Source organism: Anomalospiza imberbis, chromosome 8 (genome assembly GCF_031753505.1).
Source record: "Anomalospiza imberbis isolate Cuckoo-Finch-1a 21T00152 chromosome 8, ASM3175350v1, whole genome shotgun sequence".
Classification (NCBI taxonomy): domain Eukaryota; kingdom Metazoa; phylum Chordata; class Aves; order Passeriformes; family Viduidae; genus Anomalospiza; species Anomalospiza imberbis.
Window position 1 is genome coordinate 33,693,050 of NC_089688.1, and position 6,550 is coordinate 33,699,599.

The following is a 6,550-nucleotide window of genomic DNA, read 5'->3' on the forward strand; positions in this document are numbered from 1 at the left end:
TGTATCTTTTTGTGGGACTCTCCTGCAGTTAGGTTGATATTATTATTATTATTATCATCATCATCATCATCATCACCATTATTACTATGACCATTATTATTATTATCATTATTATATTTTATTTTTATTATTTAAATTTTGATTATTGTTATTATTTTAGGTTTAAATTATTATTATTACTAATAATTATTTTTATTTTTATTTTTATTATTTAAATTTTTATTATTGTTGTTATTTTATATGATGATGATGATTAACAACAGCAACAACAACAACAACAAAACAACAACAACAACAATGATGATAATAATAATAATAATAATAATAATAATACCAGCAGAGTTTCACACTCTGGGGGCACTGAGAGATCAGAAAATCTGCCCTAAAAATCCAGGGCAGGAGCAGCCCCTGGATCAGTGTCACCACCTGGGCAATGCTTGGAACCACAGCAGTTAAAGGCGCACAATTAGCATTTAACTGTTGGTGTTACGTGTAAAACGCCATCGCCCAGTTGCCTTTTTTTACTGGCCACACTGGGGAATTATCAGGTGAATGAGTTCTTTCTGTGATGCTTTTTTCCCCAGGATCCTCTGTCGCGGGGTGCTGCTTTACAGGAGGAATTTTAGGCTGGATTGGCGTCTCTAAAAGGTTGATAAATTCTCATTCTCCCCGCATTCTTTCAGGTTTTATTCGTGCCCCCAGCAGCCCAGTGGAACTCCACAGCTTTGCCCACAAAGTGCCTCAAATCCTGAAAGGTTTATTCGGGCAGCCCCAACAAACACTTCAACATTTTGAACCGTTTTCCCCCCAAAATCCAGACAGGAATTTTTGCAGGGTGGCGAGAGAGTTGATTTCAGTCCCCACAACCTTCCATCCTGGCCGCAGTTCAGGTCGGTGGCTTTCTTGGAAAGTTTGAGGATAAAAAGAATGATCCATTTCGGTTATTCAGGGGAGAAAAAGAAGTATGCAAGGGGAATTCCTGACAGCCCAAATTCCTGGGAGCAAATGGAGTTTCTGGTAAGTCAGAGCTTAACTCAGGTGCTGTTTATCAAGGCCAAGCTTAAGGAGCGTTTCTGAGATGACAGAGTGGCCAAGGAGGGCTGCAGGGATGCCCTGCTGCACACAAAAGTGTCAATAATATAAAAACCATGAAATTTATTGTTCCCAGCTTCACTGAGCTGTGTGACAGAGGCTCGAACAATTCTCAGTGAGTTTCTCCAAAAGACAGAAAAGGCCCTGCCTTCTGCCCCTTAGGCTTGGGTGAAATGCAAATCTGAGATGTTCCAGCATTTGTGTGTGTGATTCCCACTGGGACTGGGAAAAGAGGGATGGAAACAGCGTCTGGCTCTGGGAAAGCAGCCCCCAAGAAAAAGGAATCTGGCGGTTTTCCCCAGGTTCTCACAATTTACACATTTAAACAAGTGGTACTCAGCCCATCCCAGGCTGAACTGTGAGTCACAGCCTTCTGGGAGTGCTGCTTTGTACACCTATGGAACTGGAACCAGTGCAGGCTTGAAAATGAGCTGGCTTTTAATGCTCTCCTTTTCTTTTTCCTGAAGTCTGAAGAGGAAGTCGTGCCTGCATGTAAGAACTGCAGTGTTATAAATAATTTGCTCTGTCCCTTCCGGGACTGTGAAAATGGAAATGTTTGCTTTCAGCAGAGCTTGTTTTCTGTTGACTTCATTTGATAGCTGTCCAGATAAAAATATGAGCTAATATATTCTGACATGTTTCCTTAGAATGTGTGTGACATCAGCTGGCTGCTGCTGTCTTAGGGAATGTCAGAGTGATGTCATGCAGCCTCCTGATTTTAAATGAATTAGAGATGAAATATGACCCCTCTGTAGGCTGTTGTGCTGTAGTGAGGCTGCACAGTCACATTCATTTACTATCAGCTTTAAAGTATTTCAAGTTTTGTTGCAATAGCAGAAATTCTGATCTGGTGTCCAATAGATGGGAGAGATAAAATACAGCCCAAACCAGGCTTTTCTTCAAGACATTTATCCTTGCATGTGTTGTAATTTCAGTTTATACTTGCTGTCTAACCTGGTTTTCTACAGTCCTGACATTCACAAGTGCAGCCATGGACTGTTTCTCTGCCTGATTCACGGAGGAGGAGGATAAATTACTTAACTGATGCCTCTGCATCTTTTCTGCACTTAAGCCAAGAGCAGGGGAATGTGCAATCCTCAGTGCCTTAAAACCTGACAGAAACATAAACCCATGAAAATTATCTGACTTTGTCTTAGATAGGCCCAATTCCTATTGGGATTGTGCTTGGCATTTCTTCCTCTGTCCAGCTCTGAATTTCCAGGTAAGGGAGATATTCCTTAGCTGAAATAACAGTGATTTTGGCTGGTTCAGACCCCTCAGAGTGATATCCAGGTGCAAACAAAACCAACCAAAAATTCCTGCCAAACTGATGCTGTTTGTATGTGATCTCCCCCTTATGGAGCCAAAAATCATCTTCCATTTTAAAATTCCACTACAGTTTAAATTTCAGTACATTTCAATAAAATTAATATTTTAAAATTCCCCTAAAATATCTGTTAAAGCCAGAGCTGTGATTTCTGATTTTTCCATGGCCTTCGAGCTTCCTTTTGGCCACCTCCCACAGCCCCAGCTCTGAGGAGTTCCTCACTGCCCTATCCAAACTTCTCATGTTTATTTCCATGTCCTAATTCCATGGGCTCAAAAGAAACAAGTCTGCAATGACTGAACCACACCAAATTCCTTGACTTTCCTTAAAAGTCCATTTAAAACAGCCTGGCACAGTCACAGCAGTTGCTATGGATTAAATATCCAGGGGGATGCAGTCTGTCGTTTTTAGTGGGTGCAATCATTTATTTAATGGAGATTTAATTAGATAGAAGCAGAGGCTACATGGACACACTTCCATAACCATCAGAAAGGCTGGAAAAGGAGCCAAGTCCCCATTTTGTAGACCTGGTAAAAGACAACTCTTCTGAGAGATGTTGTAGGATACCAACCAGCATCATAGGAACAATGAGCTGTCAGCAGAAGGAAGAGTTCTCCAATTTAATTTATTCCCCAAGGTAAATTGGGGAACAAAGTCCCTGAGCTTCACTTGAAGTAACTAAAACTCGAGGGTTTAAGAATTTAAAATCTAAAGAAGACCCTGAGTTAATCTTTAAAAAATATGTTTATTTGTACGTAGTTTCCTATCGCTGGACTGAAGCCAAAAGCTGCCCAAAGTGATTGTTTCAGCCATGACCAAGCGAGAAAATCAGAGAGAGTTCTGGCAAGGGTCTCCTGGCCATCCTGCTCCAAGAAGAAAACCCCTGGACTGTGTCTCACCCTGGAAAATGGTGAGGAGGATGGAGTTCTGAGCTTGTCCCCTCAGCTGGGCTCTGCTGGACCTCCAGGAGTGCAGCGATGGCACAGAACCGAGGGACGCTGGTGCCTGGCCCTGGCCTAGGAGGGACATCAGGAGGAATTTTGTCACAGAAAGGGTGCTCAGGCCTTGGAACTGCCCAGGAGGTTTGGAGTCACCACCCTGGAGGTGTCCAAGGAATTCCCGGAGGTGGCACTCAGGGCTCTGGGCTGGGGACAAGGTGGGGATTGGGCACAGTTGGGACTCGATGGTCCTCGAGGGTTTTCCAACCTCAGGGATTTTGTGATTCCTTTCCTTTTCCCCCCTTTTTTCCCCCCTTTTTCCCCCCCCCTTTTTTTTTCCCCCTTTCCCCCCCTTTTTCCCCCCCTTTACCCCCCTTTCCCCCACTTCCCCCCCTTTCCCCCCCCTTTTCTCCCCCCTTCCCCCCCTTTTTCCCCCCCTTTTTCCCCCCCTTTTCCCCCCCCTTTTCCCCCCCCTTTTCCCCCCCCTTTTTCCCCCCCTTTTTCCCCCCCTTTTTCCCCCCCTTTCCCCCCCCTTTTTCCCCCCCTTTTTCCCCCCCTTTCCCCCCCCTTTTTCCCCCCCTTTTCCCCCCCCTTTTTCCCCCCCTTTTCCCCCCCTTTTCCCCCCTTTTCCCCCCTTTTCCTCCCTTTTCCCCCCTTTTCCCCCCTTTTCCCCCCTTTTCCCCCCTTTTCCCCCCCTTTTCCCCCCCTTTTCCCCCCCTTTTCCCCCCCTTTTCCCCCTTTTCCCCCTTTTCCCCCTTTTCCCCCTTTTCCCCCTTTTCCCCCTTTTCCCCCTTCCCCCCCTTTTCCCCCCCTTTTCTCCCCCCTTCCCCCCCTTTCCCCCCCCCTTTTTCCCCCCCTTCCCCCCCCCTTTTTCCCCCCTTTTTCCCCCCCTTTCCCCCCCCTTTTTCCCCCCCTTTTCCCCCCCCTTTTTCCCCCCCTTTTCCCCCCCTTTTCCCCCCTTTTCCCCCCTTTTCCCCCCTTTTCCCCCCTTTTCCCCCCTTTTCCCCCCTTTTCCCCCCTTTTCCCCCCTTTTCCCCCCCTTTTCCCCCCCTTTTCCCCCTTTTCCCCCTTTTCCCCCTTTTCCCCCTTTTTTTACCCCTTTTTTCCCCCTTTTTTTCCCCCTTTTCCCCCTTTTCCCCCTTTTCCCCCTTTTCCCCCCTTTTCCCCCCTTTTCCCCCCTTTTTTTCCCCCCTTTTCCCCTCCTTCCCCCCCTTTCCCCCCCTTTTCCCCCCTTTCCCCCCCTTTTCCTCCCTTTTTCCCCCTTTTTTTCCCCTTTTCCCCTTTCTTTTCCCCCTTTTCCCTTTATCCTCTTTCCCTTTCCCCTTTCCCCTTCCCCCTTCTTTCAAATGTTGAGGAATTCACGCCTTGAATTCCGCCTCCTCGGAGTTCATGATTTAAATTCCCCCTCTTTAGCTGCGACCTGGGTCTCTGCGGTGCCCTGAAGGCAGGAGGAGCCCTTGGCACGGGAACTTCAGGAGCAGAGCCGGGGCCGCTCCCCCGGACCCCCGCCTGCCCTGGCCCTCCTGCTCGGGTACTGATTAGCACAAGCAGCTCATCACCGAATTGCCGCATTTCATTTCCATCGGTTTGCTCTTCCCCCAAGGAAAATCCACACGCATCTTTTTTCCCCCCTTTACAGGCAGGGTTTGAGTTCTCACCTTCTGGATTTTCCTGGTGGCCATCTGGTATTTTGTAGGCACGTCGCTGGTGCTGGATATTGATTTCTCTAACGATTCCTGGGCACCCCAGCTCTAATGATTTGCAATTTTTACTGGTTTTAAAGTAAATTAAATGCTATTTTTGATGTTGGCTGTGGTAATTTGCTTTTTCCTCCACAGCAAAAATAGACCATGCCTAAAATGAAATAACTGTGCCCTTCAGTTGCATTTTTTTCAGAGAAACTTCAAACTTTGTCACGTTCTTGGCATGCTGTGGAGACTGTGATTTTATTTTATTTTATAAAAAAGATTTTATTTTTGATTTAATTATATTTTGAAATTGTATTTAATTTTATTATTTTAACATTTTATTTTAAAAATATTTAATATTATATTTTATTTTTAAAATTTATTTTTATTTTATTATATATTTTTAAAATCGTTAATTTTATATTTGTATTTAATTTTATATATTTTTTAATTTTTTATTTTATTATTTGAGTAATGTATAAATACTTATTGTTTTAATATTTTATTTTAAAGAAAGATTTTATCTTTCTTTTATTTTATTTAAAAATATTTTATTTTATTTTTGGTTTGTATTTAATTTCATTTTTAGATTTTTATTTTATTTTATTATTCCAATATTCTATTTTAAAAATATTTTAATATTTTATTTAAAATATTCTAATATTTTAATCTTTTATTTTATTTGAAATTTTTATTTTATTTCCCCTCCCCAGTTCTGGGGGATTTGGCAAATATTTCCTGAAGCCTGAGATCTCCAGCTCCTCCTCTTTTCGTTGCTTTGGGCTCATCCAGGCCCTCCCAGGCTGTTCTGGGCTGTAAAGCTCCCGGAGGGGCTCGGCGGGACAGCTGGGACACAGGCACGAAAAGGGGTGTGGAGCTGCAGGAGCAAACCTGGGAAAACAATTCCCAATTTCCCACAAACTCCAGGGCTGGGACCCCTCTGCTCTGGGACACCTGGGGGTGCTCACCTGGAGAGGAGCAGCTCCAGGAGAGCTCAGAGCCCTGCCAGGGCCTGAAGGGCTCCAGGAGAGCTGGAGAGGGACTGGGGACAAGGCATGGAGGGACAGGACACAGGGAATGGCTTTAGGCTGACAATGGGGAGATTTAGATGGGATTTTGGGAAGGGATTTTTCCCTGGCAGGGTGGGGAGGGATGGGATGGAATTCCCAGAGCAGCTGTGGCTGCCCCTGGATCCCTGGCAGTGCCCAAGGCCAGGCTGGACAGGGCTTGGAGCACCTGGGACAGTGGGAGGTGTCCCTGCCATGGTAGGAATGATCTTTAAGGTCCCTTCAACCCAAACCATTCCACGATTCCATGACAGAGGAAGCCCACCACGATTCCATGACCCAGGAAGCTCACCTGGCTCTTGTAGCCCCAGCCCAGTGCCTCAGGTGTGGAAAAGCCTCCTGGGCCTGTTGGTATCTCCCAACAGGAGAAATAATCCCAAGAGCCTCTTGGAAAAACCCCTGTTTTTGTCAAAACTTCCTCTTGCATCCTGTTCAAGT

At 45.3% G+C, this 6,550-nt stretch overlaps 1 long non-coding RNA gene across 3 annotated transcripts; it reads left to right on the plus strand.

The window, feature by feature from the left end:
- Positions 1 to 894: 894 nt before the first annotated feature.
- LOC137478597 (uncharacterized) lies at positions 895 to 5,161 on the plus strand. Of its 3 annotated transcripts, none has more exons than XR_011001692.1 (3): positions 895 to 1,017; positions 1,560 to 3,329; positions 4,997 to 5,161. It is a non-coding gene; the product is annotated as an uncharacterized lncRNA (long non-coding RNA). The 3 variants fall into 3 exon arrangements; XR_011001693.1 differs by having other exon boundaries at positions 901 to 1,017; positions 2,250 to 3,329; XR_011001691.1 differs by lacking the exon at positions 895 to 1,017 and having other exon boundaries at positions 1,193 to 3,329.
- The last annotated feature ends 1,389 nt before the right edge of the window (positions 5,162 to 6,550 follow it).